Source organism: Moschus berezovskii, chromosome 14 (genome assembly GCF_049115385.1).
Source record: "Moschus berezovskii isolate FMDL1 chromosome 14, NW_MosBer_1.0, whole genome shotgun sequence".
In the NCBI taxonomy this organism is placed as follows: domain Eukaryota; kingdom Metazoa; phylum Chordata; class Mammalia; order Artiodactyla; family Moschidae; genus Moschus; species Moschus berezovskii.
Window position 1 is genome coordinate 8,958,605 of NC_142473.1, and position 10,698 is coordinate 8,969,302.

General features: G+C 42.7%; 1 pseudogene; it reads right to left on the reverse strand.

Annotated features, from left to right (window-relative positions):
• Nucleotides 1–4,116: 4,116 nt before the first annotated feature.
• LOC129554916 (ATP-dependent RNA helicase DDX19B pseudogene) lies at nucleotides 4,117–5,830 on the reverse strand (annotated as a pseudogene).
• Nucleotides 5,831–10,698: the final 4,868 nt, after the last annotated feature.

Here is a 10,698-nt window from a genome sequence, read left to right on the forward strand (position 1 = left end):
TGACTTTTTGCGACCCCATGAATCACAGCACGCCAGGCCTCCCTGTCCATCACCAACTCCCGGAGTTCACTCAAACTCATGTCCATCGAGCTGGTGATGCCATCCCGCCATCTCATGTCGTCCCCGTCTCCTCCCGCCCCCAATCCCTCCCAGCATTGGAGTCTTTTCCAGTGAGTCAACTCGTCGCATGAGGTGGCCAAAGTATTGGAGTTTCAGTTTTAGCATCAGTCCTTTTAGGCAGGTTTATTTAATATTTCTTACCTCCCCAAACCAGCGCATCCTTTTTGTGCCCCCTATAATCTGTGCTAGAAGCCTTCAAGTCATCCTTGACTTTCCTAATGCTCAAATATTCAATCAGTCACTAGCTTCTGTCGTTTGTATTTCATTTTTTACTTTTATTTTGTATTGCTATATAGACGATCAACAGTGTTGTAGTAGGTTCAGGTGAACAGCGAGGGTACTCAGCCATCCACGTACATGTATCCATTCTCCCCCAAACTCTTCTCCCATCCAGGCTGCGACATGACAGTGAGCAGAGTTCCCTGTGCTGCACAGTAGGTCCTTGTTGGTTATCCATTTAAAATAGAGCAGTGTGTACATGTTCATCTCAAATTCCCTAACTGTCACTTCTTTTCATCCTCCTCCCTGGCAACCATGTGGACATTTGAAATTCTAAAGCTTGTACTGAGTCTGTCCCATCCATCCATCCAACCATCCATCCACCCATCCATCCATCAATTCTTGTGTGTATCTGTTGTGTTCTAGATGTTATATAAGATGCTGTGAATTCAGAGATGATTGAGATGTGGACCTAGTTTTCACTTTTACATTATAGCTCAAAACACAAGCCAAAATTTCATTACCTTAACATTAAGTTTCTACACTTCAATGTGGTGGCATTCAGGGTTCTCTACTACCAGGACTCCAGGGTCTCTCCCACGTCCAGTCCCAATGCAGTGTTCCCATTGGACTGTTCTGCGACCCTCCACACCACTACCCTTTGTCTGTGCCCAGACTGATTCCCCAAGACTTTACCTACTGAAAACCCTACTTACGCCCTAAAGCTCAGCTCAAAGGCCTGTGCCTCTTTGAAGTTCTCTCCACCATCTGCTCAGAGTTAGTAATTTTTCTCCTTGTTCTCACATTGCTTGTGCCTCAAGAACAGGATTTACTTCAATCAGCCTGGGATAAGCCATCATTATCATCGTTGCTGTCCTACTAGATTAGAGACACCTCTATGGCAATAACTTGACTCATTCCACTTACATGGCTCAGTAAATCTCTTCTTGGCTATAAGACTGTTCAGCAAAGAAAAAATTATGGTTATATGATATTCATATTGAATTATCTGATATAATTCAACTTAATTCTTAATTCTATTGCATTTTCCTCTACCTCACTTTCCTCTTGGCCCCTAGTTCCTTCATTTTTGGTGTATAAATTTGCCTTATCAAGTGTTTCTATTGAGAGAAATGTTTGTCAGACTGCCACCGATGTTTTGAAGGAGGTACCTCACATCACATGGAACAACAGACTGGTTCCAAATAGGAAAAGGTGTACGTCAAGGTTGTATATTGTCACCTTGCTTATTTAACTTATATGCAGAGTACATCATGAGGAACGCTGGGCTGGAAGAAGCACAAGCTGGAATCAAGATTGCCAGGAGAAATATCAATAACCTCAGATATGCAGATGACACCACCCTTATGGCAGAAAGTGAAGAGGAACTCAAAGGCCTCTTGATGAAAGTGAAAGAGGAGAGTGAAAAGGTTGGCTTGAAGCTCAGAAAACAAAGATCATGGCATCTGGTCCCATCACTTCATGGGAAATAGATGGGGAACAGTGGACACAGTGTCAGACTTTATTTTTTTGGGCTCCAAAATCACGGTAGATGCTGATTGCAGCCATGAAATTAAAAGACGCTTACTCCTTGGAAGGAAAGTTATGACCAGCCTAGATAGCATATTAAAAAGCAGAGACATTACTTTGCCAACCAAGATCCGTCTAGTCAAGGCAATGGTTTTTCCCGTGGTCATGTATGGATGTGAGAGTTGGACTGTGAAGAAAGCTGATCGCCGAAGAATTGATGCTATTGAACTGTGGTGCTGGAGAAGACTCTTGAGAGTCCCTTGGACTGCAAGGAAATCCAACCAGTCCATTCTGGGGGAGGTCAATCCTGGGTGTTCATTGGAAGGACTTATGCTAAAGCTGAAACTCCAATACTTTGGCCACCTCATGCGATGAGTTGACTCACTGGAAAAGAGTCTGATGCTAGGAGGGATTGGGGGTGGGAGGAGACGGGGACGACAGAGAATGAGATGGCTGGATGGCATCACTGACTCGATGGGCATGAGTTTGAATGAACTCTGGGAGTTGGTGATAGACAGGGAGGCCTGGCATGCTGTGGTTCATAGGGTCGCAAAGATTTGGACACGACTGAACGACTGAACTGAACTGAACTGAACCTCACATCATGTGAAAAGCAGATTCAGCCTGGATTCAAATCCTGACCCATCTTGTGACCTTGAGACTGTTAAGTTATCCTTTCTATACCTCAGCTATAAAAATGAGAGTTAATAAGGCTCACCTTATAGGATGGTTGCAAGAATTAACTGAAATATATATGAAGCATGTAAAATAGTGTGTGGAACATGGAAAGTACCGAATAAAGGTTAGACCTAATACCACTTCCAAAAAAATGCTGTGATGACATTTAGATTTTATAAGAACACAAGGCAGAATAATAACATTTAGTAAGTTCCTTTGAGTGTATAAAAACATTTCTTGGGTTGTATGATTCAATTAGTGAATCATTTGTGAATTTTCTCAGTATGTTATACTTCAAACTAAATATTACTCAAGAATGACTTAAATTTTGAAGCGTTTGGCATTAAGGCTTATTAAAAGAAAACTTACATACTTTCTACTTACACCCTGTAGCTCCTCTTCCTCACTTGGCTTTCTCATACCTCTGGATGTCTTAGTCATTTACCCTAGTGAGAAAGTCTTTACTTTCTTTGCTGAATCTATGTTCCTTATCTTTGGAACAGCCTGTTCAAATGTTCTGTTGCTCCCAGAATTCTTTTCTGACTGATCCCACCTGACTCTGAAGGCCCAAAACGTGGAAGCCCTAAGGAGTTTACATCAGTTGTCACATTATTTAGCATTTGTTCATCATACTATTTATAAATATTTTAAATCAGTCTCATGTATGTTTTCCCTGCAATTAGATATCCAGTTCTCCAAAGGCTGTTATTTTGCCCCCAAGATTTTTCACCCCACTCTTTTCAGTGAAAAACTCTTGATGAGATTCCAGTTAAGAACAGAAGATGCTGAAAAAACAAAAATTGTTTTTTCATTTTGTTTTGTTTTGAGTCTAAACTCCTTCAATTATTGCCTTTGTTTATAGTTATTTCAGGGTTGGTCCACAGGACTTTATATGGTGAGGCATAAAATTTCTTCTCTTCTTATAAGACTCCTGGGAAGGCTCAGCGTTGGCCAGAAGCATGAAGACTCAACACAGTCAAACACCCACTGGGGAAATGTGGGGCCGTCTGTTGGCCTCCGCAGTGTTTGTAATGTCAGAAAAGGAGACCACTTGGAGGCTGGCATCCTCCCTTTCCCCTCCTGGGGAAAGGTCTGGTCCTAAAACACAGAAATGGCTCCAAGGAAGGTTGAGACTGGAGTAATGCTCGTCACAGAAGAGCCCTCTTCCAGGCCTGGTCCTAGATAAAGTAACAGTTCTGTATCAACGAACTAAAGAGGACTCCTCTTGACTGTGGTTTTATATTTCTCTTGCAACTCAGTTTCATCTCATCTTTGCTCTGTCGCTCTGTGGGTACCAACAGCCTTGGCCAGCTTTGAGGAAGTGCATAATTCTATTATTTGCTCTAACTATTCCACACGAAGATCCCAAATAAAGATGGAACAAAAACTTTGGCAATTATTCTTGCCTTGGACAGATGAGTGGCTATAGTCCCCCTCGTCCCTTGATTGCATCTGTCTGTATCCTGAACACCATGAACACAGGTGTTCAGGGAGAGAGCAAGTTCCATGGTGGTGGGGTTCCTTGGTTGGCTAACTTCTGTCTCCTCCACATCAGCATGTCTGGTCTCTCTATACTATTATTATGTGGCTTTGGTTCAGTATGATCATGCTGTGCCTGCTGTCAACCATGTTCACTGCCCAGCTTTTCTTGTCAAGAGGCCTGTATGCCTAATGCAGTGCAGGTCGGTCCCATTGTCCAGATTCCTGTCCTTGTAAAGGGAAAGGTCAGCGTTGATGATGACAGACGCCTGTTTAACTTCAGGTTATACACCTGTGTAACAACAATAATGGCATACATGTTGGTGGCCGCCATAACCTTCTCTTTACCATCTCAGGCACTCAGTTACAGCAGCCCTCTGCTCCACCATCATTTCACCACATTTCACCTGGTTGCCTTCTTTTGAGAGCCCTGCTGTCAGCCAGCCACGTGTTTTAGGGGACTGGCAGCAGACGGTAGCTTAAACAATGGTGATGGCCCATAGAGGCTACACAAGGCCTGCAGCTTCCCATTTCCATTGCTGTGCAGGATGTACTGCTGCTGCACGGTGTCCACTGTCTCCTCCTCCCGCCTCAGTTGGATGTTTGATTCTGGGACCACTATCTGGGCAAATTTCCAGAGAGTCTTCAAAGGTATTGGGGAAAGCAGCATCTGGCAGTTGCTGGGTAGCATCCTATGGATGCAGATGCTCTGATCTTGATGGTGGTGAGTAGCTGTCATCATGTCAGCTTCATCCAGATCAAACCTTGGTTAATGAACTTAAGCTTGGAGTACCAGTCCAGAATTGTCCCAGGGGTACCAAAGAGAAGGTGCTCCCTGATCTCTGACCTTGGTGCCCAATTTATTGCCTTGAACAGCATAAGCTATCTTGAGTTCAGGGTAGAATTTTTCCTTCTGCTCAATCACTTTTCCCATTTGAAAGACCAGCTTAGAAGTCTGGGAGAGGCACAGACAGTGGGGTATCCAACTGCAGGGCTAACACAAAAGCAACTGTTTTAGCTGCTCCAGACTAAGACAGGGCAACTAAGTTCTGCAGGGCCTCAGCAAATATCGAAGGCAGCGTGCGCTCTTGTGTTTTGGGTGGATAGATGAAGCCCATGGTTTGGACTCCTCACAGGACTTTGCTGAGTGGAGGGAGGAGTTTGGGTCTTGCTATAGGGTTTCCAGTGAGTCAACTCTTTGCATGAGGTGGCCAAAGTATTGGAGTTTCAGCTTTAGCATCAGTCCTTCCAATGAACACCCAGGATTGATCTCCTTTAGAATGGACTGGTTGGATCTCCTTACAGTCCAAGGGACTCTCAAGAGTCTTCTCCAGCACCACAGTTCAAAAGCATCCATTTTTCGACAATCAGCTTTCTTCACAGTCCAACTCTCACATCCATACATGACCACTGGGCGGGAGGAGAAGGGGACGACAGAGAATGAGATGGCTGGATGGCATCACCGACTCGATGAACATGAGTTTGAGTGAACTCCGGGAGTTGGTGATGGACAGGGAGGCCTGGCGTGCTGTGATTCATGGGGTCGCAAAGAGTCAGACACGACTGAGCGACTGAACTGAACTGATAGGGTTTCCACCTGGTTTGTAGAGTTGCTTCCGATCAGCCTGTTGAGTAAAGAGGACGACTCTGTCCTCCTTCCCTCCGTCATCTGTCTCCCCTGCATCAGCGTTGCTCTTGTTTCCTGCTTGTCCACTGCTAGGGCCCTCAAGGAGGCAGCACGGCCCAGGTCACGAGTGGGACGCTGGTGCTGTGAGTGCACCAGCTGACACTGCCAGATTGCCATACCGGGACAACAAAGATTCTTTTCCGACAGAAACGGGAGAATATTATCGCATGACTACATGAGAATGGGTGCCGAGGAGGTTTCTCACCAAACATAGTTTGGTTTATATATGACGAGGAAATAGAGTATATGAACTGAACTGAGGATGGGAAATGAAAACCAGCTAGACTCTTGAGAGCCAGTTGTCTGTTGTATTCATAATTTGCTCACTCATTCATTCAGAATGTTTTAAGAACATATTACCCTAGGATCTGTGGCAATTCAAAATGGGTTAAGGCACTGTATACCCCTGTAAGAAACATACAGCCAAGTGATGTTGGGGAGGGGAAGAAAAACCAAGGGCCCACCTGGCAGAAAGAAAGGAACACTGTAAGAAAGACGCAACTTGAGATGCTTTTACGACAGCTGAGACTGACAAACCTGCTCCAGGCACCAGACCTACTGCCTGCATTTGCGTCTGTATTCTTTGACTTACATCCATGTTCTATGGATGGATTACACACATTCCTATTTTTATTTTTTATTTTATTTTTATTGGAGGCTAATTAATTTGCAATAATATATTGGTTGGTTTTGCCATACATTGACATGAATCCGCCCCTAGTGTACATGTGTTCCCCTTCTTGAACCCCACCTCCCACCTCCCTCGTCCCCATATCCTCCCTCCAGTTCATCCCTGTGCACCAGCCTCGAGCATCCTGTATCATGGGTCGAACCTGGACTGGTGATTCGTTTCACATATGATAATATACATGCTACAATGCCATTCTCCCAAATCATCCCACCTTCACCCTCTCCCACAGAGTCCCAAAGACTGTTCCATATACCTATGTCTCTTTTGCTGTCTCGTATCCAGGGTTAAGGTTACCATCTTTCTAAATTCCATATATATGCGTTAGTATACTGTATTGATGTTTTTCTTTCTGGCATACTTCACTCTGTATAATAGGCTCCAATTTCATCCACCTCATTAGAACTGATTCAAATGCATTCTTTTTGATGGCTGAAAAATACTCCATTGTGTAAATGTACCAAAGCTTTCTTATCCATTCGTCTGCAGATGGACATCTAGGTTGCTTCCATGTCCTGGCTATTATAAACAGTGCTGTAATGAACATTGGAGTACATGTGTTTCTTTCAATTCTGGTTTCCTCGGTGTGTACGCCCAGGAGTGGGATTGCTGGATCATATGGCAGTTCTATTTCCAGTTTTTTGAGGAATCTCCACACTGTTCTCCATAGTGGCTGCACTAGTTTGCATTCCCACCAACAGTGTAAGAGGGTCCCCTTTTCTCCACACCCTCTCCAGCATTTATTGCATGTAGACTTTTGAATAGCAGCCATTCTGACTGGTGTGAAATGGTATCTCATTGTGGTTTTGATTTGCATCTCTCTGATTATGAGGGATGTTGAGCATCTTTTCATGTATTTGTTAGCCATCTTTATGTCTTCTTTGGAGAAATGTCTGTTTAGTTCTTTGGCCCATTTTTTGATTGGGTCATTTATTTTTCTGGAATTGAGCTGCAGGAGTTGCTTGTATATTTTGGAGATTAATTCTTTGTCAGTTGCTTCATTTGCTATGATTTTCTCCCATTCTGAAGGCTGTCTTTTCACCTTGCTTATAGTTTCCTTTGCTGTGCAGAAGCTTTTGATTTTAATTAGGTCCCATTTGTTTATTTTTGCTTTTATTTCCGATATTCTGGGAGGTGAGTCTTGGAGGATCCTGCTGTGATTTATGTCAGAGAGTGTTTTGCCTATGTTCTCCTCTAGGAGTTTTATAGTTTCTGGTCTTACATTTAGCTCTCTAATCCATTTTGAGTTTATTTTGGTGTATGGTGTTAGGAAGTGTTCTAGTTTCATTCTTTTACAAGTGGCTGACCAGTTTTCCCAGCACCACTTGTTAAGAGACTGTCTTTTCTCTATTTTATATTCTTGCCTCCTTTGTCAAAGATAAGGTGTCCATAGGTGCGTTGATTTATCTCTGGACTTTCTATTTTGTTCCATTGATCTATATTTCTGTCTTTATGCCAGTACCATACTGTCTTGATGACTGTGGATTTGTAGTAGAGCCTGAAGTCCGGCAGGTTAATTCCCCCAGTTCCATTCTTCTTCTTCAAGATTGCTTTGGCTATTCGAGGTTTTTTGTATTTCCATATTTCCATACAAATTGTGAGATTATTTGCTCTAGTTCTGTGAAAAATATCGTTGGTAGTTTGATAGGGATTGCATTAAATGTATAAATTACTTTGGGTTGTATACTCATTTTCACAATATTTAATCTTCCAATCCACGAACATGGTATATTTCTCCATTTATCAGTGTCCTCTATGATTACTTTCACAAGTGTTTTATAGTTTTCTATGTACAAATTTTTTGTTTCTTTCAGTTCAGTTCAGTTCAGTTCAGTCACTTAGTGGTGTCCAACTCTTTGCGACCCCATGAACCACAGCACACCAGGCCTCCCTGTCCATCACCAACTCCCAGAGTTCACTCAAACTCATGTCCATCGAGTCGGTGATGCCATCTAGCCATCTCATTCTCTGCCGTCCCCATCTCCTCCTACCCCCAATCCCTCCTAGCATCAGCGTCTTTTCCAGTGAGTCAACTCGTCGCATGAGGTGGCCAAAGTATTGCAGTTTCAGCTTTAGCATAAGGTCAGGGCGGTGGCCGAGAGGAGCTGTCCCACGTCCAAGAGGCGGTAGCTGCATGGGCACAGGAGGGCCGAGAGGAGCTACTCCACATTCAAGGTCAGGAGGGGCGGCCTTGAGGAGATACCCTTCGTCAGAGGTAAGGTACAGTGGCTGTGCTTTCTTGGAGCAGCTGTGAAGAGATACTCCACGACCAAGGTAAATGAAACCTAAATAAGACGGTAGGTATTGGGAGGGAGTATTAGAGGGTAGACACACTGAAATCATAATCACAAAAAACTAGTTGATCTGATCATATGGACCACAGCCCTGTCTAACTCAATGAAATTAAGCCATGCCATGTGGGGCTACCCAAGAAGGATGGGTCATGGTGGAGAGGTCTGACAGAATGTGGTCCACTGGAGAAGGGAATGGCAAACCACTTCAGTATACTTGCCTTGAGAACCCCATGAACAGTATCAAAAAGCAAAATGATAGGACACTGAATGAGGAATTCCCTAGGTCGGTAGTTGCCCAGTATGAAGGGATGGAGCCAAAGCGAAACAAATACCCAGTTGTGGATGTGACTGGTGATAGAAGCAAGGTCCGATGCTGTAAAGAGCAATATTGCATAGGAACCTGGAATGTGAGGTCCATGAATCAAGGCAAATTGGAAGTGGTCAAACAGGAGATGGCAAGAGTGAACATCAACATTCTAGGAATCAGTGAACTAAAATGGACTGGAATGGGTGAATTTAACTCAGATGACCATTATATCTACTACTGTGGGCAGGAATCCCTTAGAAGAAATGGAGTAGCCATCATGGTCAACAAAAGAGTCTGAAATGCAGTACTTGGATGCAATCTTAAAAATGACAGAATGATTTCTGTTCGTTTCCAAGGCAAACCATTCAATATTACGGTAATCCAAGTCTCTGCCCCAACCAGAAATGCTGAAGAAGCCGAAGTTGAACAGTTCTATGAAGACCTAGAAGACCTTTTAGAACTAACACCCAAAAAAGATGTCTTTTTGTTTCTTTAGGTAGATATATTCCTAAGTATTTAATTCTTTTCGTTGCAACAGTGAATGGAATAGTTTCCTTAATTTCTCTTTCTATTTTCTCATTATTAGTGTATAGGAATGCAAGGGATTTCTTTGTGTTGATTTTATATCCTGCAACTTTACTGTAATCATTGATTAGCTCTAGTAGTTTTCTGGTAGAGTCTCTAGGGTTTTCTGTGTAGAGGATCATGTAAACAGCTAACAGTGAAAGTTTTACTTCTTCTTTTCCAATTTGGATTCCTTTTATGTATTTTTCTGCTCTGATTGCTGTGGCCAAAACTTCCAGAACTATGTTAAATAGTAGTGGTGAGAGTGGGCACCCTTGTCTTGTTCCTGACTTCAGGGGAAATGCTTTGAGTTTTTCACCATTGAGGATAATGGTTGCTGTGTGTTTGTCCTATATAGCTTTTATTATGTTGAGGTATGTCCCTTCTATTCCCACTTTCTGGAGGGTTTTTATCATAAATGGATGTTGAATTTTGTCGAAGGCTTTCTCTGCATCTATTGAGATAATCATATGGTTTTTATTTTTCAGTTTGTTAATGTGGTGTATTACATTTATTGATTTTCGGATATTGAAGAATCCTTGCATTCCTGGGATAAAGCCCACTTGGTCATGATGTATGATCCTCTTAATGTGTTGTTGGATTCTGATTGCTAGAATTTTGTTAAGGATTTTTGCATCTATGTTCATCAGTGATATTGGCCTGTAGTTTTCTTTTTTTGTGGCATCTTTACCAGTTTTTGGGATTAGGGTGATGGTGGCCTCATAGAATGAGTTTGAAGTTTCCCTTCCTCAGCAATTTTCTGGAAGAGTTTGAGTAGAATAGGTGTTAGCTCTTCTCTAAATTTTTGGTAGAATTCAACTCTGAAGCCGTCTGGACCTGGGCTTTTGTTTGCTGGAAGATTTCTGATTACAGCCTCTAGTTCCGTGCTTGTGATGGGTCTATTCAGATTTTCTATTTCTTCCTGGTTCAGTTTTGGCAAGGTGTACTTTTCTAGGAATTTGTCTATTTCTTCCAAGTTATTCATTTTATTGCCATATAATTGCTGAGAGTATTCTCTAATAATCCTTTGTATTTCTGTGTTGTTGGTTGTGATCTCTCCATTTTCATTTCTAATTTTATTGATTTGGTTCTTCTCCCTTTGTTTCTTGATGAGTCTGGCTAATGGGTTGTC